Raw genomic sequence first — 25,257 nt, 5'->3', positions numbered from 1 at the left:
TCCAAGAAGTTTGCCTACTAAACTCTTATTATAACTAGAGAGAGAACTGCAATTGGGAAGTGACTCTCCAGTGGTCAAGGGATTTAATATATCAGAAATGATTAAACTTTTAACAGATATCAATATATTTACATAAATCAACATAAATGTGTTTATGTAGATGTTATGCAATTATTAAAAAAATAACAAATACTCATTACCCATTTATCCCCCAAGGAAACTCATTGGGGTGATATTTTGTCTGCACATTGCATTTTTTCTCTTCTTCCAAATAGTGATGTATTCTCTTTCATACTGTTCCTGATTTCTGTTATTTTGTCCCATAAATATATTTATTATTATCTATGTCATCATAATTTATTTTAGTTATTATTATTTACATTTATTATTATAATTCTGTATACTTGCAATAGCATCAGAAAAGTTATTAATGATAAAAACCATTATCATAACAACTATGTCTAGGATAGCCCAATGATTTAAAACCTCTTTGCAAGTATGTGGATCTTACATATTATGAGAGAAAATACAAAATTCAGATTTTGTAGAGTGGATCATTTGAACATCTTAACCAATTCCACTCCTACTGAGACTTTTAAACATGTTCACCAACAGAAATATACAAATATATTTATGGTGGTATTGTCCATGTTATTAAAAAGTTGGAAACAGCTGAGATTTGCATAGACAAAATAATGGGTACAAATCTTCATAGTACAGAGGATTTATGTAATAGTGAAAAAGAACAAACTGTGGTTTCATAAAAAGGTGTGGATAATTCTTACAACCATAATATTGAGAGGAAAAAGCAAGTAAGAGATAATACTGGGTATGATGATATTTTAATGAAAAAAGTTGTGTATGTGTTTATGTGCATAAATATGTGATGAGACTTCATAATAGCCAAAACAATGATAAACACAAAGCAGGTCATACACATATTTATTGGGGACAGGTGATAGGGGAGGTAAGGAGCCACATCCAAATAAATGCAATCATATTGGTGATATTTTAGCTCTTCACTTTGGTGCTAGTTCATGATTAATAATTTTCTTATTTGCTTCATAATTTGCAAATGTATCCAGCAGGAACATTTATAGTCTGTCATATGTCTCAAAATGTTACACACCCACGTAAAAATACCTTGCATATCACCAATCATCCTTATGTTGAACAAATGTCTGTGAATAGTACTTGTTTTTGTTTTTGTAAGAAGATACCTTAACTTCTGCCCTGTTGGGCCTTGTGTTTTTGGAGGTAAATAACATAATCTTCTGTGTTAAAGCCCATGTGACCACATGCAAAGCAACATGACAATGTCTTCTTGAGTAACTCTTAACCAGGCAGTAGGTATTTGCTTAAAAGATGAATTTCCACAATTGGGAATTATGGTTTAAGAATAAAAATATTTCATACCAGGAAACAGCATAGGTGCTACTGGGAGCTTCATGCTGTGTAATAGAAGTGAGGATTATTTTTTTATGGCCCATGGTTTCTATGAATAGAATTAACCAGACACCAATTATCACCTCATTGAAAGGATAAGTCACTGTGACTTCTACAGCTGGGATCAAACTCATTTCTTTTGCAATGCGAATTAATTAGAGTTAGAGAGAGCTATACTGAAGGGTTAGGACGCACTGCAAATTTAAAAAAAGTCTATATTTTAAGGAACTAAGGCGAAAATGTGTTCTAATTAGCGTACAATGTTAATAAGCAATGATCTTATTTATACACAAGTACTTTAAAGAAATACTTTAAAAAAAACATTAAACAAGCCATAAAAAGTATTCTTTTTGTGATGACTGTCATTGAAGAAACACAAAAATTCAGCAGGTGTATTATTTATTTTTAACTGGCAAGCAGACTCTACAGAAAGGGTTATCTTTACTTGAAAGTGTATTCCTCAGTGGTGAATAAAGAGAGATGGTTGGCTTCTTATCATAGCTCAAAAACATATCAGATAAATATGCCCACCAGCCTATTTGGACACAGCAGTAGATATTACCATCTGCTCCCAAATATGCCTGCAACCCTGTAGCTCTTCCATTTTGGCACCCGAATTTATGGGAAAGAGAATGACGTCCTAAGATATACTTATTTCTGAAAAGAGCCTTGAAAATGTATCCCTAGTGACACAGAGTTGTGTAAATAGCTGGGTTTACTTCAGTCACCACTGTTTTTGTGCCGGCAATGCCATTCCCACAACTACTTTTTCATGTTGGGATAGAATGACATGAGCCAGAAAATTTAATATCCTATTAGAATAAGCAGGTAAACAGAACATTGCTCAGGAAGATGATCCCCGCATTTATTTGTTTGTACCAAATAAATGAAAAGAGCAAAACAAAGGAAAAATCTGACTGCAAGAATGGACACTGTTAGTGTCTTTACAGATAAGGTAAAGAGTCCAGTGAAAATGACAGCCACATTCTGAAGGGAATGTTTCTGTCCTGCATTCAGAGACCTGAATCCAGGTTCATTCCTTCTTTCATATTATGTTTTGTCAGTCTTAGATATAAGAATCCATAGCAAACTCACAGTGACATAATGTATAGTTCCTAATCTCATATTATATTTCCAACTTGGGTTTCCAAATTCTTATTTGCACTGTGTGTATAAACACCACAGTAATTTCATTAAGAATTTATAATGCATTAATTTGATTTCACATACACATAAGTTCCTTGATGTGAATACAGGTTTACTTTGTTAATTTTTATTATACTTCATTATCTAAAATAATAAAGAAGGCAATGTTTATCTTTTTAAGTTTCTTAATAGGAGAAAATAAAATTTAATAGCATACATGTGGGAATCTGCACAGACATGGAAAATCCAAAGACACTCAGGCAAAATGAAGTATATAAGTTTTTTTTTTCTTAATTATACAGAAAGAGGTGCTGGTCCAGTATTCAATGTGAAGAAATGTAATTGACAAGGAGGGACCCAGCAAGGCCTGTTTGGTCAAAGAAGGTAATGTTGAAAAATCATAGCACATACAAGAAGTTAATATGAAATTGGAACCAATTGGCCAATATAAAGGAGAAAGAAAGAAAGAGGGAGGGAAAGAGAGAGAGAGCAAGATAGTAAGAGCTTCAAAAAAACAAAAAATCACCAATTATGTTCAGCAAAAACAAACAAACAAACAAATAAAAATAAAACCAAAAAAACCCTAGTATTGTCATCATAATGAAGTATCTTTCAGAGCTTAAATTGATGCTTGTGAATCCAACTGCTGGGTGAAATTTGGGATGGGTAGGTTCTTATTTCTTTATTTCAAGAAGACAGATAGAACATTAATTACAGACAGATGATGTTCTTGAATGAGCAGAAGGATTTTCTGGCAGCTCTATAAAAATACACCTGTGCAGATATGATTAGTATCGCCCACTCCCATAACATCAACAATAGAGATGGAAGAGGATTCTTAAGATATATTTTTTAAAGATTTTGTTTATTTATTTGACAGAGAAAGAGAGACAGTGAGAGAGGGAATACAAGGAGGGGAGTAGGAGAGGGAGAGGGAGAAGTAGGCTTCCTGCAGAGCAGGAAGCCAGATGTGGGGCTTGATCCCAGGGTCCTGGGATCATGACCTGAGCTGAAGGCAGATGCTTAACAACTGAGCCACACAGGTGTCCCAAGATATTCTTGATGCATTGAAGAGGCAGCAGAGCAGGGTGTGATGATATAACCAGAGTGTCTGCACAAGATTGTCATGACTGACTCTTATAAATTAGGGAAACTAATATGCGAATTATTATAATTTGTAGCAGCTGATTAAAAAGAATTCTGAAGCATTAAAACCATTCTCTTATCCACAAACAACTTGAGAAGCTAAAGACATGATATGCATCTGTCACTTATGCATGTTACTCTACTCAGTTATTCCTAAATAACCATATTATTAATCCACATGTGCAGTCAGTGAGAATATTTTTACTCTAAATCTTTACTGTGGGAGGAAATTATTCCTTGACTGTACATATAGAAACTCCAGTATCAATTATTCCAGAATTCCGGGCTTACAAATTTTTTAAATATTTTATTCCTAAGGCTTCTATCCTAAGTAATTGATAGGAGCTAAATACTGATACTTCCTGACATGAAAAGGCTATGATGTGCATTGACTTGTATGGTCTTTGAAAGATAAACAAACAAGCAAACAAAAACAACAACAACAAAGCCCACAACGCTTTGGGGGTTGATTTGATTTAATACTTATGAACAATGGTAAAAAAAAAAAAGAAGCATCTGCCAAGACAATATACTTATTAATGTCTCAAAGGCAAGGATATAGAACTTCCCTTTAAATTTAAATATCTTCCTAGTCTTATACAAGATTATTGAGGATCACAGCTGGGATTTTATTACATATGTTTTACAAATATCTAGGGTAGAGTCACCACTCTATTTTTAATGTTTATTTATTTTTAAGAGAGTCTTCTGAGAGAGTATTTCCTTTTACCCAGATAAAAAAGTAAGAAAGAGGAAGTCATGATGTGCCTCTATTTTTTATTTTTGAAGTAAAATTGATATATAACAATATATATTATGACCACCGATAGGTAGTGCCTGGTAGGGACAATGATCTAAGCAGAAGAAAATGGCCAATTTGAGCCACTGAACAAAAATCATGCTGCTGGAACTGTGGCTTCTTCCAACTTATTGGAAGATAACTGCCAGCAAAGGAGTATAGAGAGAGGTGGCCTTCAGCCATTTGGCATTCACCAGCACGTAGGCCAGATTTGCTCCAAGAGCCTAATCACCATCAATCAGCCAGATAACAACTCACCCTCTCATTGATTTGGAACTGAAAGATTTACTTTCCCACCATGGTTACTTATTACATAAATAATTTAGCCTATGTGGAAAACATTTTCTTAAATATACAAACTACAATAGTTTTACAACGTGATCATATGTAGAAGTTACTTTGAAATGATTTGCTCCCATGGAACAAATTAGCATATTTAGTAAATTAACCTGGTGGAGACTTTTTCTCAACTTGAGGAACAGCATTTTGAGAAAAAGTAAAAATGTCACAAATGAAATAGCTACAAAACCAAAATGTGTGATTTTCTAGACTTTTTATTTTGTGGGTTAGATAATTTTCTAAACACAGCTAGTAATTATTTTCTAATAGTTAACCCTCAGAATTTGAGAGAAAGGGCTTAAGGGAATTTTTTTTTTATCACTTAATTTCATTGAAGAAGAGTTTTTTTTTTTTTGCTGTGTTTCACCATATTAACTTTATGGACAGCTCAGTGATACTTTATAAATCATTTTAAGCAAATGTCTTTTAAAAAGGATCTATCAGACCCCTGCTTGAATTCGAATGAAAAATATTGATAAGTCATTTTGGATTAAGAGGAAATGTGGAATAAATAAATAAATATGTGATGAATTTATTTAAGTTAAACGAAAATGTATCATTTTAAAGACTTTAATTGCTCACCATAGTTCTTGGCTTAAATTTCATAAAAATAATGTGAAAAAATTGATTAGAGTAAATCTTTTCTTTAAGATATCCTATTTCCATAAAAAAGAAACAAAGAAACAAAGAAATTATAATATAAACCTTCTCCAAGTTTTGCAGGTACTGAAATTTTCCATTTGAAGATGAAGTAGCTCTCTTACACACAAAGCCATCACTGTAAATTGGTTTTGATAGGACAAAAGGAACTTTGAACATCAGTTAGAACAAATCTTAGCAAATTTTTTATAAAGGGCTAAACAGTAAATATTTCAGGCTTACAGGCCATACAGTGTCTGTCATAAGTTCTCAACTGTGCTGTTGTGACATTAAACCAGCCAGACAATAACAAATGAGTGAGCATGGCTGTGTTCCAATAAAACTTAATTTATGGGCAATGAAGTTCAAAATTCCTATAGTTTTTATGTTTTAATATTTTTATGAATATTATTCTTTAAGAAATTTCCCCCAAACATTAAAAAAATGTAAAAACCATTCTTAACTCACAGGGTCTACAAAAACAGGTGATGAGGTATATTTGGCCAATGGACCAGAGTGTACCAATCCCCAAGGTTGATGATGAAGTCTTGGTTTATATATATACTTCATTCCTACTCAAGTAGGTGTTTTGTGATGGCTGTTTGATGGTGATTAGGTTTGCAAAAACAGTTATTTCTTTTTTATTAATTATTTTTATTAACATATAATGTATTATTTGCCCCAGGGATACAGGTCTGTGAGTCATCAGGCTTACACACTTCACAGCACTCACCATAGCACATACCCTCCCCAATGTCCATAACCCAACCGTCCTCTCCATTCCCTCCCTCCCCCCAGCAACTCTCTGTTTTGTGAGATTAAGAATCTGTTATGGTTTTTCTCCCCCCCGATCCCATCTTGTTTCATTTTTTCCTTCCCTACCCCTCAATTCCCCCCACTCTGGCTCTCAAATTCCTCATATCAGGGAGATCATATGATAATTGTCTTTCTCCGATTGACTTATTTTGCTCAGCATAATACCCTCTATTTCATCCACGTTGTTACAAATGGCAAGATTTCATTTCTTTTGATGACTGCATAGTATTCTATTGTGTGTGTGTGTGTGTGTGTGTATACCACATCTTTATCCATTCATAAAAACAGTTATTTCTAAAGTTATTTATTTCTAAAGTTATTTCTTGAGAATATTTCTGTACTCAAGCTCACTGTCATTTTCACCGAATGTGAATGCTGTCAGCCAAAACAAATGCTGTAAGAACCATTTTGGGTAGTATCTTGTGAGGACCTCATGAAATAGGAGCTTGAAGATACATTTTAACACTGAATTGTATTGAATGATTCAGTACTCAGTGTCTACTTACTTTCTGCCTCATTGATATCAAACCATTCATTCAGTCATTTATTCACTTAGTCATTCCCTTGTTTATTCTGTCATTCCACATTAAATGCCAGGCACTTTCCTACGCACTGGGGAAATAGGTAAATTAGACATGATTCCTGAGCTGCAAGAACTTATAATAGCTGTGGGACAAGACAAAAAACAACAAAAAACCCAACAAAATAAAAAACAAAAACTAATACGTGATACGTGAGATACCAGAACACCATGGAAGAGGAAAGATGCCTTGGCAAGACAGAAAGTACAATGAAGACTTCAGACAAACAATTCTGTTTAAGACATTTAAAGAAAAGAATGCTCACTGCCCACAGCCTCAGATAATACATGTAATGTTTATTCATAATAAAGTGCAGTAATAGCTTACATTTTCTATACTCACAAAATTTGACGAACGATAGACATCTTAGTGGTAACCTATTTGGATTCTCAAATTTAATCAATGAGGAAAAAGTGGTTCTGAGAGGAGAAATGAAAAGTTCAAGGTCACCCAGCTCTTTAGAGGTGACCCTATTCAATTTCAAAGTTCTTCAGTAGCAACTGAATATTGTTTCCAACAGCCTAAACCTTCTTTGCTTCTTCCATAGCTTCTTACAGATTGCACATTGTTTATTCCCTCTTTCCTATGCAGATACTCTAAGTCAACTTGCAGAGCTCTTATCTTTTCTTCAGCAATTCCTTAATGATTGTAGTTAATAAAATTGAGGGGAAAAATTGGAAATAGTGCTCAAAGGGTGTTGCATTTTTTTCTTAAATTTCTGCTAATCTGAAGTAAAAATATAATTACCTCAGCTCAAACTCAGCATATTGTGTTTTTTGTTCTAGTTACTTCATAAATTGTAATTATCGTCATTTGTGGCTCTCACAAGATTATAGGTGACTGAGTACTTCATCAGCTAAGATCAGAATTTCCCATGGCACAAAACAGAACATTTGTGTAATGATCTAGGAGAGTGGATTAAACATACTAAATGAGAGAGCTACACACTGAAAATGTTGACCGGATTATCAGTTTAGCTTTTCAAATCCGTTCAACTAAAGTGAAATTGATGTGCCTTTGCTTAAGTGTCAGTACCATTTTAGAGTTTAACTTTTCCCTTTCTGACTTTCAGTTTTTAAGGTTGTCACCATTTTCAATGCTGAGGAGCAGGATCTGCACTCTTGGCTCACCCGCCTGTGTTGGATGCATATTCCCTCCCTCCACCCAGGGTTCTTTCTGGTACAAGAAGGGTGGGGGAAACAGAAGGAGGCATACAGGTTCCTAAGGCAGAGTCTCTGTAGATCTTCAGAGTCTAGAGTTTTTGTGTTTTTCTTTAGGACATTGCCCTTTAGAAAAGTATATTTCATGGCTGGGATGCCCATAAAAATTTCCAGGGATTCAGCATATCAACTACAAAAACACAGTTCTGTGTGAAACGTCATTCAACATCATAACTATTATTGCTTAGTTGGTCACTGCTGTATTCCAGGGCTTCGAGCACATTATGTCACTTAGTCTACACAAAATCTTATGATACTATTATTATTGTCTTGATATTTCTCAAATCACATCTCTAGTGCAGCAAATTATACAGAATTAGAGTATTGAAGTTATAATAAAATATCAGTTATGATAAAAATAATAACAGGTATGCACTACTTACTATGTTTTAGAGATTCTTCTAAGAACTTTAAGCATGTTATTTATTTAATCTTATTTATTTATCTTTAATCTTATCTACTTAATCTTCCCAGCATCCATAAGAGTTATCATCCCCATTTTAAGACTATAAATTATAGTTACATAATATGCTTAGTATCACAATTAATAGACAGCAGAACAAAGATTTGAACCACACAGCCTGACTCTGTAGGTCACATACCTAACCACTACACCACAGAAAACTCTCATATAAGATGGCCGATGGAGGATATTTTTCTTCACTCTTTCAACCTATCTTCCATTGACAATGAAAAGGGAAAAAAATCTTATTTTCAGGGTCCTATCTAACTTTAATAGGGTTATCATTTACCCAAATAATTCAAGTAATTGAGCAAACTCTGTAGTTGGTGGCTTAATACTTATTGTGTGTATATAAGTATGCATATATGTGCATATATGTATCAGTATGAGATATATATATGTATATACATATACATATATATATATATGTATATATAATTATGTGATAATTGTTCTCTCTCTTCATGTGTCCTGAAAACTATGGCTTGTCCATCCCCATGGACTGAAATTCTTATTTAGTGCTTCTTATGATCCTTGACAATGTTTTTTCATAAGCAGTGTGGTATACATGTGTATCTTGTGTTAATTTAACTTACAACCCATGGGAGGTCAGTTGGCCTAATTCAGAGAACACACTCCAGGGATAGGAACATTTTAAATCTTCTAATCAGAAGCCCACCTTCCAAAGATGTGCACTTCAACTATCCTTATTACTAAGGTTCTTATGTCTGATTAGTATCCGATTAGCATAATGTGTGTTATAAATTCTTTTTTGTTACTGATAAGGATGCAAGAAATATTGTACAGACTTTCTTGTCCTTGCAGGAATGTAGTGTAAGAGTCCAGAGACCAATTACCTATATACCTTTTGGAAATGGCCAGAATCTGAAATGGTCTGGTGTATATCCACTGATTCTGAGAATACTTGTCACCATGGTTAATCCTACCGATAACATATTTTTGCATTTGCCTCAAGCAAATCTTTCACACAGGTAGGGCCAAACTACTAAAAGGAGCTTACTGAATAAGCTACATGCTTGTTTGCCAATAAATGTTTGTACGTGTGAACAAATTCCTCCTGTGAAAGCCTCATTTTCATGTAACCTGGTTGTAGGAGGAGACCTAAAACTCTTACCTGCCTCTACACTTAGAATTTTTATTTACCATAAAACACCTACTAATTTTAAATGACGGATTGCTTTAGACCAGAAGGCAGCAGGAGTGTGTGTGAGTACTACATGAGTGCATGTTTGCATGTACACGCCTACAGATGCACCTACAGGAGAATGGTAAAATAGGAGGAGTGGACTAGGAGACAGAATGGGGCTGCCAGCTGTTTATATATGAGCTTATTTGTCCTTGTCCCTTAGGCTGGAAAGTTTTCATCCACAAATTCTCCTAAATTTCTTGCGGATGAGCAAGCTATTTGTCTTTGGCTGTAGAGACGGTAACACGTTATTTATGATCCACACTTACCTACAGTTGTTCAGATCTCTGTCACCCCTAAGATGGATGGCTAAAATGCACTCTACTTTAGTCTACCCTCTTCCACTTACATGCCTTTATTTGTTCTTTGAAAGCCTATGCTGTGTATATTTCAGGGAAAAATCTAGTAGAAATGCTCTTCCTTTTACATTTTATGTGTGACAAATGTTTAAGCCACTTTTCTCCCTCAAAATTTCCAACATTATTGCCTTTTTCCTTTCTTCTAATGTTGTCATGCTTCTTACTCATGTCTGTAAAATATGAAAACCATTTAGTAAGCAATGTAATAAATACTTCTCTAAGCCCTTAGGACTTATATCATCCAATGTTGTTTATAAGCAGTTAGAATCGTGGTTTTCTTGAATTACAGGTTTTCACTTAAAATCTAAGTTCTTTGCATTTGTCTATATGAATTAAGTTAAGTATTCTCTATTCTGAATGGTATTTCTTGAATTTTTTTTCCTTCTTACCTTTTGTTTTTATTTTATGCTCTGAACTTAGCTATGGTCTTTTTCAACTAAGAGTGAGGATATATTATGGAATCAACAGAAACCTTCATTTGACCCAGTCCAGAGTAAATAAATTAGTACAAATAAAATCACTGGCAATAGTTTAGATCATAATGCTGTGGTGCAGTAACAAATAATCCACAGTAAAACAAAAACAATGTTATTTCTCACTCATATGAAGTCCACCCAAGGCTGAGGGACAGTCCAAGAAAGCTCTCTTCCATGTGGTGGACTCAGGAATCCAGGCTGCTTTGTCTTGTGGTTATGCCATTTGCAATACTTGGCCTATGTGGTTTCCAAGTCAATGTAAGAGGCAATTAGAAAGTTGTCTACTGAATCTTATGTGTTTTGCTCATAAGTGACACACATTATTTCTCCTCCCAGCACATGTCTAGACCTAATCATTGCCTGCTTAACTCTAACGGGACTGTGAATTTCAGGTGAGCTCTGACTGCCTCTGCCTACTGTTCTTATAGAAGAAGAGCTATATGATTACAGAGGCCCTATGGTATGAATATTGCTCAGACCACTGGAATGCTAATAAATATTCAGGGTGAGCATGAATCTAAGTTATCCTTGTAACTGGCCTCTCCACTTAGAGATATATATATGACTGGCATCTCTTCAAACCAAAGTCAGTCTCTCCTTCATCACCTGCTAGTCCTTGCAAAGTGCTAAAAAAGGGACTCTTCTTTTGTGTAGTAGCCAGCCTGTTCCTCTCTTGCAGGCAAGAACAATAATGATGAGGGAATAGGATGGGGAAGGTTTGGTGACTCCTTTCTTGACAATAAATGATGAGGGAAGTCTTTCAACTGGATGTTTGTATCTTTAAGATTGTATCCTGTTGTGGATCAGTATCTTGAAAATGTTAAAATGGCCTTTGACTCTGAAACCTTGCTAAGCTTGTTATACTTATCTACATCCATGTACAGATTAACAGTGAAGCCCTTAAAGATGCAACATTTGTGCATTTTTCTTTGGTGATGCAGGATGGAGAAAGGAAATCGGGAAAGCTGAAGATTGGTAAAGAGAATAGGCTCCCGTGTCATTCAGGTACTGGCTTAAATTCTCTCACAGTTGCTCATTAACCATTTCATTATAAGTGAGTTAACTAGCTTCTCCAAATCTCTCTGAGTGGAGATACAAAGACCTATCTCAGTGGTGGTTGTGAAAATAAGAGAATGTACATTAACAGTACATGCACTTAGAAGTAAGCATTCAATAGATACTGGCTGTCCTTTTAATTGTTAATTTGATAACCAAAATAGTTATAATGCAGAGAAAGAGCAACAAAAAAATAAAATAGAGAAGATAGGCTATACCTCAGAGATCTCTCTAATTTTAGTAGTTGAAAGGTTTACAAGAGGTTTCTCAGCAATATTATCTTATTAATATTAATTAGTATTAACACAAATATTAACCATAGAGATTAAAGTTCCAGAGATTTGAGGCCTCCTCTGATATTCCTCCTGCTTGACATTTTCCAATATTTTCTTCACCTTTTCGCTAATGAGTGGGCACATGATTGTTGAATAGCAATGTCTCTTTTCTTTTTGATTCTGGCTAGAGATGGTGGCCTTCCCAATTTAGTAGGAAAGTCTAGGAGTGTGCCAGGAACATTAGGCCAGATGGAAAGAAGGCACAGATGTTGAAAATTGATATGTAGATTGAAGATGAGAAGACCATTTGTCTGAAGGCCATAGAAACAGAGGAAAAGCAATGTGACCTGGGTCTGATAAGACTGGACCAAATGAGCTTTGTACCATATCAGAAGATCCAAGGAGACACTACAGGATTGAAGGTTGGGATGAGGGAAGGGATGACATCATGACTCTTCCTCACAGAAAGATGTCTGGTAAGGGAAGATGAAAAAAATTTTTCTCTAGTCTCAAAGAGCTCTAAATCTTTGCTTGGAAGATAATAGTATGCACGTTTTCATATCTATGGCATCCTCAAATCCTGTCCTTGATCCTTGTCTGTTTCCTTCACTCTCGGTAGTGATGACATGCAACACATAACCTGGCACTTCGATTTAGGACAGTTGTTCTCAAAGAGTGACCTCTACGGCATCCAGAACATCATTTGGAAACATGATAGAAATGCAAATTATTCCACTCCTCCCCCCCCAAATCAGAAACTCTGGAGATAAATCCAGGAACCTGTTTTCTACAAGCATTCTGGCTGATTCTGATACACACTAAAGTCTAAGAGCCACTGTTATAAACTGTATTATTATATTTTTCCTATTTAGTATCACCAAATATAACTCATCCCTCCCTCCCATTTCTGATAATATGCCCAATTCCACTATTTATAACTTAAATGTCTTCTCTTTAAGGCCAACTCTATAAGCCGGAAACTTAAATTTATCCCCTTTTCCTTCCCCAGCTTTCATATCAAATCACCACTTGTTCAACCACCAAGTAGCTCCAATCCATCTTCTTCTCTCCATCCTCATAGATGACCATCAACTCAGTCTGCACTATTGAAAGACCTTCTTGCTGAGCCACTATTTTGTGCCAGATTTTGTATTAGGCCAGTCAGCAAACCATAGCATGAAGAGTATACCCAGGTTGTGGCTTGTTTTTGTAAGGAAGGTTTTATTAAAATAAAACCACACTCATTTTAAAAAATATTGTCTGTGACTTCTTTTGTGCTAAGACCAAGTTGAGTAGTTGTAACAGAGACTGTATGGTTCACAAAGTCTAAAATACTTACTAAGCGACCTTATATTCAAAATCTCTGCCCAATCTCATGCTAGGCACTGGGCACACATGGAGAGAAAGAGAGATGTCATATCCTCTTGGAACTTGACAGTCCAGCAGGGAAAATCAAAAGATAGAGTGAGCTACCCAGTTACCCATGTCAGGAATTTCAAAGGAAATGTGGAAATTCATCAAAGAGAAAAAGAGAAAAGTATTACACTCAGAGGAAATAACATTTCTTTTATTTAATATAATTTCTCTTAGTACTTGGTAGAGTCCTCAGTATGTTCTGATTTTCAATGTAGCTGGCTGTCTAATAATCACTTCATAAAATCCTTTGAGACAGTGTTTAAAGCAGGGACCTTCAGGTCACTCCTTTCCAGGTGGGAGTCCAGGTTATACAGTAAGTCCTAATTCTACAAGTGAACATACACGTGACCCAGGGCAGTGGTGGGAACATGTCATTTGAGCATGTGAGGCACTCCATATTGATATGCTAAACAAATTTCTTCCTGAGATCTCAACATATGCTTTAGGTATTGCCAAAAGTAGTGACTATCAGATCACACTTTACATCTGTTAACAAGTGGCCTTGTAGAATAGTATTGCTCTAACAATTTTGCCCCAGGATGTGTGAAAAAAATGTGTATGCAACACAATTTTTTCAAGGCAAATTACATGTAAAAGGTGAAATGATTTTGGTTATGTGCTCCTCTTCCCCACTGAAAATTCTTTTCTTCTTTGTAGAAACACTTGAGGAAAACATTTGAAAAGTCTGTCAAGAAAATACAACTGAAATAATTTTAGAGGCATTTATTTCCTCTACTCTTTCCCCTTCTTCATTTACATGTTACTAAAAACAAAAAACAGACCAAAAGACCTAACTCCTTCCCCTCACTGAAGACAAGTGCTTCAGATGCACTTTCCTCTCTCTTCCAGGACTAAATAAATAAATAAATAAAATTTAAAAATAAAAAAATAAAAAAGAAAAGAGAAAAGAAAAAGAAAAGAAAGAAAAAACAAAAACAAAAACAAAAAACAAAAAACAAAAAACAAAACAAAAAAAACCCAAAAACGAAACTATAAGGACAGGGGCCAGGCCATGAGCGCTGAAACTCTAGCATTTTGTGGCCAGAGCCATTTCTCTTCTCATATCGCTGTAACCTTAAATGCTTTGACTGCTATCCTACCATCTCAGGTAAAACACATGTGCCATTCTCCTTTCTGCCTTCAAATCCATGCTAGAATAATTCCACCTGTTTTGTGTCTGGCACTGATCCTTTTTGGCATGAAAAATAGAAACATTGGGACCGTTAAAGCTCTGTCTACATTTCCAACATCTTGCTGGCGCGCCCTCCTCCAGCTAATAACTCGTTCCCGGCCAAATGGTACATTTTCACTTCAGGTGGGGATGTCTTCAGATGGCTGTTTCAGAGGTAGAAGTAGTTAGGGGATCTGGGAGACTTCTTAATTTCCCCCTTCTCTCCAATTTATAACATTCCTCATGAATCAGATCATTGACTGCTTGCTGCTTTTTCTCCTGTAGAGGCTGCTCCCGTTATCACCAACCAGCATTACTTTCAATCTTGTTGCAGATCTGGCTGATTAAAAACACTAGTCTTGAGAAAATTCTTTCTTGAAAGTCAATGCTTGCGGGAGATTAGGACTATTTATATTGTAAGGCACTCCCTTCAAAGCCTCTGGTGGCTTTACTTTCTTGACTGATGCAAACCTCAACTAATTCTCTTTATCCAGATAATCCACTCACTTCCAATATTCATCAAATGGCAACATGAAAAGCTTTTAAGAAAGAGAATAAATGTGCAGGCTTAAAATCACATAGAATTTTAGTCTTAATAAAATTGTGAAAGAAATTACAAGGAAATCAGGGTTTTGAATCTTCTTCCCAATGAGATAACTTAAAAGCCGATAAAAATCCATGAGACCATAGCAAATATGTTTTGTACTTCTTGAATTGCTTCAGCCGTGTTAGGATCACAAACCTTCGATGAGGAAAAAAGAAATGGGTTTTTTCTCTCTGATTAGTACCGTAAAACAAACTCCCCCTCTCTGTTCTCCTGTTTCTTCCCTTTATGTGTGTGGAATTCTCTATCGCGCTGTCTCTTCATTTGATGCCTAAATCTTTTCATTGGATATTTAATGTGCAGTGACCACACACAAAGTACTAACAAATATACAATACCTACAGTAAAAGAGGGAAACCTTGTCCTGAGGAAGTTTCCTCAGACTTGATGGAGTTGTTTTGAGTTAAGGCCAGAAAACCAGGGGAAGCTGAGAAGTTTCCTATAGCACTAGAAGAAAGAAAATGTAGTGAGGAAAGGGATGTTTTTGATACAATGACATCTAGAACTCCAGTCCCAAATTTAAGGAATTAATAGTTGAGCAGATTTCTGAGGTTACCTATAAGATATGTGATTTTAAAGTGTTGTAATTTGTGACTCATGATCATTGACAGTGTTAGGGATGACATGTAGGATGATACTACAAAATTCTTACTATCGCTGCCAGGATTCCACCAGGAAATATTCAGTATTTTCCAAACATATTAAAAAGCAATGTAGCAAATCTTTCACACTTTGAAGAATGCTATCCAAAAGAGGAAAATTTTTAAAAGCCTCAGTTTTCTTTATAGATAGCAATATGCTATGGTTAGGTATCAACTGACTTAGTATTCACCAAAAGAGGGTCTGATATTTAAAGCAAGACAATGTGAGAAGAAAGGACCATTCAGGGTAAGAGCTAGCAGATTTCTTTCCCAGGTTCACACTGTATTTCATAAATGGGCTTTTTCAGGCAAGTAGAATAAAATGGTGAGGACTGTTGTAAGAAAGCAAACAGGAGAGCTGTAAACCACACTCTATTGTCAAACACAAACACTATCATTCAAAGCTTAGTGAATGCAAACCAAACAAGCAGACCTCAGCCCAATGATGCTGCCTGTAAGGTTTCATGCAGATCACTCAGTGTCCACAGAGTGGTTTGGGTGCCCACAGGGATGGGTACTGATGGTCCAGCAGTTGAGATGAGTGCATTTGCTTGTGGGCCCTGTTACTTGATAGCTCCATAATGAAACAATAAATGTGCTGAGTTGTAAAATGATAAGGATCGTCTATAACACTCAGCCTGGGAAAGGCTTTTACACAGGGAAAATCCTACTCAGGACTTGTTGGAGATAGGAAACCTCAGTGGAAAAACATTTTTTTCCTATAAGTGGGCACCATCCCAAAATATTTGACTACAGGGAGAAGAATAAGTTAATTTCTTCTTGGCTAAATGTTTTTCTTAACCACATCATCAGTGGGAATACTGACATTTCTCAAACCCCAATCCACCATATAAGTGTAGGATGTTAGAGCAACTACTCATCATTCATTACTGAGAGTAAAAGACACGTGGCCTGCCTTTCCTCCCCCTACAAAGATTATAAGGCCTCTCCTGATTCAGAATTTTACCTGGTCCAAACTACAAGGGAAAATCAATGTAAAGTTTTTGCTTCATTTTTCTATGGCCAGGTAGATGGTTCGCATTGGTGTGTGAGGGGTGGCTTTGACATGAGTCCCGGTTTTTATGCCTTGGTTACAATCTAAAAGGTGAATGGCTACACAAAGCACTGCCTCTACTCCGAGTGGAGACCCCTATGCAGATTACCGGGCTTTTAGGGAAACATCTTTTCCCTGAATTTGAATTGAAACTCTACTGAGTTCAAGGATCAGCGTTATTCTTAGAAGACTATGTATTTATGAAATGGAAAATTCTGTCTCATGCTGGTGGATAAATTTTATAGACAGCTAGATTTTTTAGAGGGACCAAACCAAGCTTGAATTGTTGCCTTAGGCCGGGGTATAGAAACGTCATCTCCCTTACTTGTAGTCTGTATACTGTTTTAGGCTAAATAACTTTTGGGCTTTGGTAAACTAATTGCTGATGGTTTACCAGTTTTGCTGACTCCCCGAAAGGAGAAAAAGTATGCTGGTAGCGAGATCGAAGAAGAATATCCTCAGGGAGGGAAACAAGTATAGAAATTGGGATATGTGTAGAGGGTTTCATTTGGGAGAGTTTCCTCTTTATCTAGGAAACAACCCTATATTTTGAGAATAATTATTTACACATTTCAACACATCTTAGCAAAGTCTGATGCACCTAAAACCTTTTTTACTTATTTATTTTAGTGGGTGATTATATTCAAGTCACCATTCCGATTTCACTTTAAATGTTACTTGCACAGAAAAGACTCCCTTACACCCAGAAGATGAGACTCCTCAATCATCTTAATACCTTCCACTTGCTACAGTTTTTAATCTGTGTTGATGATTATATAATTAACCCATAAGCATAGTTTGCTGACTACTGGTTCTCCAGCACTTGATGAAATGCCTGATCCATAGCAAGAATTCATTACAAGTATGCAAGATAAAGTAGGGCCCCCGAGGGGGGATCAGAGTGGTGGAAAGGAGCCTGACATGGGAAGAAGAGGAGGAGATGGGTCTAACCTTCTTCCTAGATACATTAAAGGAAGGCGACTCTTGGAGAAGGACAATGCCTGGGCACCTAACACACTTTTTGTTCTTCATGAAGTTTTAGTATGTTGTAAGTAAGTATAATCTGACCTAAATTTTGTATCTTTTTCCAAACGAGAGCTCAGGAAATAAATTTTTTTTCAGGGTCCATACAACTTATAGTCAAGCAATTGATTCTTAAGTCTAAAAGGACTGTTAGATTTGTAAAACATAGCTCTATTGTGCCTTACTCCTTTCATTAACATCTTGTTTTACTTAATAATTTACCACTTTAATAACTTAAAATATGTATTGTACTTAACCTAAATAAAGTGATCCAAATAAGATATGAACATAAAATGGCAATACCCCACAAAATACCATGCACATAAGCTATTTTTAAATTACTTTATACTTGAGAATTTCACTAATTACCTTCCTTGCTCATCCCCAGTGCAGAGCTAGCAAACAAATTGAGGGACAAAATCTCTTCTTATTAATTACACTTTATCTCTGTACCTGCCCAAAATTGTGTTGCAACACAGTTACTGAATAAAAGTGTCCTGGATAAATAAATAAATTAAAGAGTGGATCCCTCCACTTTCTTAGAATAAAGTGAACTTGAGAAGCTTTATTTTAATATTAATGTGTCAAGAAGAAACTTCTTACTGTAACTGTAATGTCATGGGTCATAGTATTTTCAGAATTCATAAGGCTGTCACTTGTCCCATTGCCTGAACAACTAGATTGATGGATTACCTTGAATATATACAATGGTAGAGATAAAGAAATGAAAAGAATGACAAAGGTTGATCCCAGTTTTGTAACATCTGATCTTTATACAACATAGGGGATCCCTTTTGCCAGAAAAATAATTTTTAAAATCACAAGTTTAAGTGCAAGCCCTTATATAAGGCCACAAGACAGGGGTTGAAACATAAAGCTCATGAACCTCAGGCCAAAATCTGCTTCCATTGCTTACACTATAGAAATATCCACTCTTGGGTCTTCTGATCATTGCAGAACCCAAACAATAGTTGTTACTAATAGACTTCAACAGTGACTCTGAAGGATTTGAAAGCTGAATGGCATCATGAAAGTATTTAAATATGTTTAGCAGAAATTATGTGATAATAAAAATACTTCCTCAATTATTAGCATGACCAGATGACTTCCTGAGAATATATGGCAAGTTTGATCCCCAAACTACAAGGATTCACAGGTTAACAGCTACAATCCATTTAGCCCCACTTAACTGACCATTTTCTGCAGAAGTTAAAGTGGGAATAGAAAAATCCTGCCCAATTTCACACTGTACACACAGTGATTTTGTACCTGGCAACTTTTTAGTCACACCTGGCTTCCTATCTACCTTCTAGGAATGTCTGTTTTTATTCTCTATGTCAAGAACATAGACATACTATCTCTACTAGCCTGTGCAATGGAAAGAGACTAGAATCTTCCAGCTTTGCTCATGCTGTCCCACCTTTTGGGAAAAAAAAAATGAGAATAAAAGTTGGTAAAGGCATATAGATGCAGCCCCCCTCTGTTGAAACGACAGGGTCGTGATCCTGGCCTAGAAGTTATCTGCAAGCATGAGCAGCTGATAATTAAACAAGAAAGGTGATTAGAAGGAGTGAGCTCAATAAACTATGCCCTTTTTACTTTTTCATTTTCATTATTCCATATGATCAAAATGATGGGTTCATTCTACCTTAAAGTAAATTATAAAAGCACACTTCTTTAATAAAATACAAACCCAACACTCCCATTACTTCTGACAAAAGTTATATACTTGAAATAACACTTTTTTTTTTAATCCCATGGTTACAAAAGAAAGTTAGTGAGCCTAAAACTGTAGTCATGAATATGGACATAATTCATCTAAAAAGATATTAAGGTTCACATATTTCTATGTCACATGGAAAGACCAAGACACTCAAGTTAATGGATATATCTGTAATCTTTTCTTCATTAACACACAAAAAAATATCTTGCCAAACTAGTATGCTCTTTAGTATAGCATCCTGGATTCTCTGTAGAAGTGAAATGGATTGGTTTCATATTTTTTATTTTATCTTATTATGACTGTTTATTAATTCATGTGTTTACCGAGCTTGTCACTGGACTATAAATTACTGTGTAAACCAATTAATTATCTTCCTAAAACTAGCTGGTATAGTCTCCCTGTGCTGCCTTTTGATAATAACAAAAGACTAGTTTCTCCACCAATGTCTTGGAAATTTGAGTGAAAATGGTGAACTGATAACTCTTTGGGTTTTAATTTATTTATAAGAAGCTTTATTTTCAGAACAAAATTGAAGATCTTCATACTAAAATCCAATATAGATTCAGATTCTCAAAAATATCACCTATAATTTATTTCCTTTGTAAGATTAAATGACTACTGAATTGGTCTCTGTCATGCTTTATATCTCAAACTATTTAACATTTTAAATTTATGTTTGGGACATAATGGTTGAAGTTGTAACATTTTCCAAATTGTTTTATAAAACCTTTTTTAAAGAATACCAGTAGGTAGGCACCCCATAAAGAACCCATGATCTAAATAGCTTTTGATGTGCCTGATTATACACCTTTCCTAGAGATTCACAAACAACAATAACATATCAAAGGCTGTAAGAAGTCAAGGGATAGAGAAATACTAGACTGAAGAAAACTGTTCTCAAAATTTACTTGAAGAAAAATATCATTTATGTGGCTTCTTAATAACATTTTGCAGAACAGTGTTCCAGGACCATCAGCTTAGGAAGTTTTGAATTAATAATTGCAAAGAGACCAGAATGATATATGCCATCAGGTACCTTCAGAAAGCTCTAAAAACCATCCTTCGATGAACTCAGCAGCACTCAGGAAATGTATCTCATTAGCATAAATTCTTATTCATTTATATATACATGTCTGAGATTTGGGGCAGTGTAAAAGGCTGTCAAATATGAAAGCTGTGCAGGCTCCATTTATTATAAAAACTACCTCTTTAGATTTAGACATTGATTTGCAGAATATCTAAGTATTTTAGAAGTTATCTAGACAAGTAGTTCTCCATCACAAAAGCAAACCATCTGGAGAGGGTGGTAAAAATCCAGATTCTCAGGCCTCAGTCCTGGAGAGTCTGATAGAGTAAGCTTAGAATAGCACTCTTATTTGTAGCTTAAAATTTCCTTCAGAAATTCTCTTCTGAATCAAATTTGGGAAGTACTGATCTAGGCCAAACTTTCCAAGGATCCCATCTACAATGTTTCGATAGTGACTTCTAAACCTAAACGCTTCCAAAACAGTTTGTGTCATTGTTAAAAATTTTCTCTCACTTGAATCTAAAATATAATTAAAAGCTAGTACTTACTGTTTAAGTGCCATATACTATATTAAGCACCTCTAAGAATTATCCTATTTAGTTGTCATAATAATGCTGTGAGGTATATGCTATTATTATCTGCTTCTATTGATGAGGAAAGCAAACTTTATAGAAGTTAGATAATACCTTTAGGAATAAAATTTTCAGTTCAAACATTTATTAAGAAATCACTATTATTTTTCTTGTAGTAAATCAAACACAAACAAAATGACACAGACCCTGTACACCAACCTTGTATGAAAATGTGATTGATATTTTTACCTATTTGAAAATTTCTATCCATGTGAAGAACTTGACCAGATATTTTTTGATTCACATACAGAACAATGTTTATTATTCAACCCATGAATTATGTTAAAGATTCTTGAAGTTTTTAAACTCTAGAAATGTTTGATGAATATCAAAATAGTCACTATTGCCACATATTTAATGTTCCCAGAAGTTTGTTAAGGGATACAGCTATTTCTAGTCTACCACAGAAGTTATATTAATCATGTATTTTAGAAAAAAATGGATGCTTGAAAAGTGCTTTCATTGTTAACACTTGCAGACTTCATACGTCACTCAGTGACATTTGGTTTTCTGAGAACTTAGAAAGAAATTATGTGTTACAGAGGAGTATCATTACCTGTCAGATCTTATTTCTAGCTTTGTTGATAAAGAGAGGCAACACTATACAGTCCACTTTTTAGAAAGATAAGTTTATGTAAGGCTAATTTAGCCTTTTAATAAGATTTTTTTAATCTTTTCACTTCTATCTACATAATTACAATAAATCAAAGTTAAGTTTTTCAAAGAAGACTCTTTATACTTAATAAAAATGATTGAGTAAGTAAATATACTAAATTTATGAATTGAGTTAGCTGAAAGCTTAAAACCATCAAGAGGTACTACACCATTTTTTCCCTTTTAGTCAAATCTCCTTGCTGGGTTTTATTTGGAACTCTTCTCAACAAACCTAGTTTTAACTAAAAGTTTAAAAGGATTTTAAGCTTGATGGTTTCTAAGCTTTCTCCCATCTTGAAATACTATGATACTTGCTACAGTGCACATCAAGAACATATGGTTAGTTGGCTCAGCTGTCCAGAGAACTGGGGATTGAAATTCTGTTTCTTGTTTAGCTACTTTCTGTTTCACAGAGGCTGCTTCCATACTACCAACTTACGTTTCTGCCAATGCATGGGATAATGTGCAAGATTATAAACAACTCTGGAAAAACTCATCTCCCCTACCTGGATAAGCAACACAAACTCAGCCCCATTCCTAATGATGATAAAAATAATCTTTGTATAAAAAGTTAGCATAACACCATTAATATAGTTACTGCCATTTATTTTAAAAGAAACAGACCTCAGAGAAGGCAACATGTGGACAGTGTCATTCTATAGTGTCTGCTCTCTAAGACACATCAATTCATTGTTTTTTTGCTTATTTGTTTGTTTTATTGTTGTTGTTCGTTTAGCAAGGCTGAGATCCATGAAGAGAAAGAGAAATGAGAGTCAAAGCAGGACTGCTCTGTTCATGCAGGAGAATCCTTCATTTTTAGTGGAAAAGATTCTGACATATAACAGATACTGAGACACTAATATTTTCATTTGTAGTAAGATTTGGGGCAATTATGCAGACATGGTTTCATGCTATCTGTACTAGGTAGCATGGCATAAACAGCATCATTCATTTAACTACTCAGTAAAGTCAGTCATATGTTGATTACCAACTTGGAGGAGACTCCCAGCTACATGCAGTATAAAGTCATGAGCCTTAATGTAGTCCAGATTAGAAAGTCAACGTGGAACTCTTCTGCCTGAGCTACACAGAATCAAAGAAGTCCTGAAGGACAAAAATATTTCCAATGACACCAGAAAAGACACATGTTGTAAGCTAAGTGACCACTCCATAGACTGGTAAAAATGGAACACATGGTTTCTTACCAAAATGAAGGGTTCAAAAGCAATTATGATTTCTAGAGTAAAACCTAGGTTTCTTCACAACAAAAGAATATAGCTTGCTTTACCTCAAATTATACTATGGAATATTTCCAGAATAAAAGGAATATAATATTTCAAGAGTATGTTTTAAAATGTATCAAATGCAAATTTAGGACAAAATAAACATTAATTTTGGTAAAGGTTCAACAATGATCAATGAATCATGACAATGAATCATGAATTATAGTCAACTAAATTGAATGGGTGTTGATGATGTGGGACATAGTGATGTAAAATGAGAAAAGTAAAAAAAAAAATAGAATATATCTAAGCTAAAACACACCTCAGAAAAAGAAAATGGACCAATGGACAGCTATTGGCTTACGTAGGCATTTTGTCTAAAAGGTGGAGTTGGGGAGGGAACTACCAAAACTGCCTAGGGAATTACTATGGCTAGTAAACAAAGCATGCAGCAAACAGGAGGAAAATAAGATCCTACTTGCATATCTATACTTAGGAAGCAAAGACATTGGGCCATATCAACTTAAGCGTGCATCATACATGATACAGCATTATGGCATAGATGCCTTTGTTCTAACAGTAGACATTTTCTTGGGAGAGACAGTAGATAGCAACAGATATTTTGAGAATTTCTGGAAAAAAGTGGTAGGCTTTTTAGTTGATCCTCATTACATGTTATTTACATATGCTAATAAGATTGTATGTTGAGGAGCCTCCATGGCTCAGTCAGTTAAGTGTCTGCCTTTGGCTCAGGTCATGCTCCCAGGGTCCTTGGATTGAGCCCAGTATGAGGTTCCTTGTTCATTGGGGAGTCTGCTTCTCCCTCTTTCTCTGCCCCTCTCCCCACTTGTGTTCCCTCTCATTCTCTCTCACTATCTCTCTCAAATAAAAAAAAATAAAATCTTAAAAAAAGATTGTATGTATATACACATGTGCACACATACATAGGTACATATATGTGCGTGTGTGTTTTCTTATGCTAAAGTAAGAATCTCTGGCTTTCTCTAAATGATACTCCTGAGACAGAAGCAGGAAATAGCACATATAATCAATATATTTATTGATGCATTTCTAATATGGTTGGTCAAATGCATACTGAAATTTAGCCCAGAGCAGAATGACAAAATGGCCACAGCTATTTTCAAGACAATTATAAGACTGAAAAAAAAAAAAAAGCAATTATAGAATCTCTGCTCTAAAACTGTTTTGTTTTTTTTGTTTTTAGTAAAAAGAACTAACAAAACCAAACAATTCAGCTCATACCAAATCTGATTCATTTGATTCCTGGTGAGTTCAGACCTGCTGGCTGCTATTTCAAGCCTCATTTCTTTTTGACCTCAAATAATAAACTTGAAGCCAGCCAGTTTCTATTCAGCCTTGTTGCATTGTCTGCCAGTTTATAAGGCTTTATGTTTGCATCAAAAATGTTACAGGAGAAAAACCAAAGGAAGTCACAAATCTGGGCAATTTTCCCTGTTTTACACAGATTTTAAAAATGTTGCAGAAGTTGCCAGGCACTGGACATACTTGATAGCAGAAAATAACCCAAACACTGACAAATCTCTGTCACTATTTTGTTAACTCCTTACAACAAGAAATTATTGTACTGGTTTTTCTTCTTTCCTTATTTCCCAGCTTCCTTGCTTCATCCCTATTCTCCTCCCTTTCTTCTCCCTTCACTCCTGTCTATCCATTCAGCACTTCCTCTACTTCCTTCTTTGTGCCAAGCTCTCTTAACCTTCTTACAGTCTAACAGGAAAAGAGACCCCTAAATCAATACTGGCCAATAACATACCCAAATCTGGGTCGTTCCACAGTGTAGCAGCTATCATTGGCACAACTGACTCCTTACTTTGACAAAGTGGGCGGCTTCTTAGCAGCATGATCGTGGGGTCAGAGAGGGCATCCCAAAGCCCTGCATGACTTTAGATTCCTCAATCCAACTGCTAGTTGTGAGAGCACCTTGCTGTCTGCAGAAGAATGATACCATTAGAGCCATTCCTATTTGTCCATCAAGGCTCACAGCAGGAATTATCTCATGCATTCCTTTCTACAACCTGCTATCCTACTGTAGTATTCAAGTGTAGCTGAACTTTCTCCCCACACCTGCTCTTATGTCTA

General features: G+C 35.4%; 1 pseudogene; it reads right to left on the bottom strand.

Moving 5' to 3' along the window:
- Window positions 1-25,019, bottom strand: part of LOC116881038 — a 33,192-nt pseudogene extending 8,173 nt beyond the window's left edge.
- Between the last annotated feature and the right edge of the window lie 238 nt (window positions 25,020-25,257).

Source organism: Lontra canadensis, unplaced genomic scaffold (assembly GCF_010015895.1).
Source record: "Lontra canadensis isolate GAN:19392208 unplaced genomic scaffold, GSC_riverotter_1.0 scaffold70, whole genome shotgun sequence".
In the NCBI taxonomy this organism is placed as follows: Eukaryota; Metazoa; Chordata; class Mammalia; order Carnivora; family Mustelidae; genus Lontra; species Lontra canadensis.
This window is presented reverse-complemented; position numbering and strand designations above follow the sequence as displayed.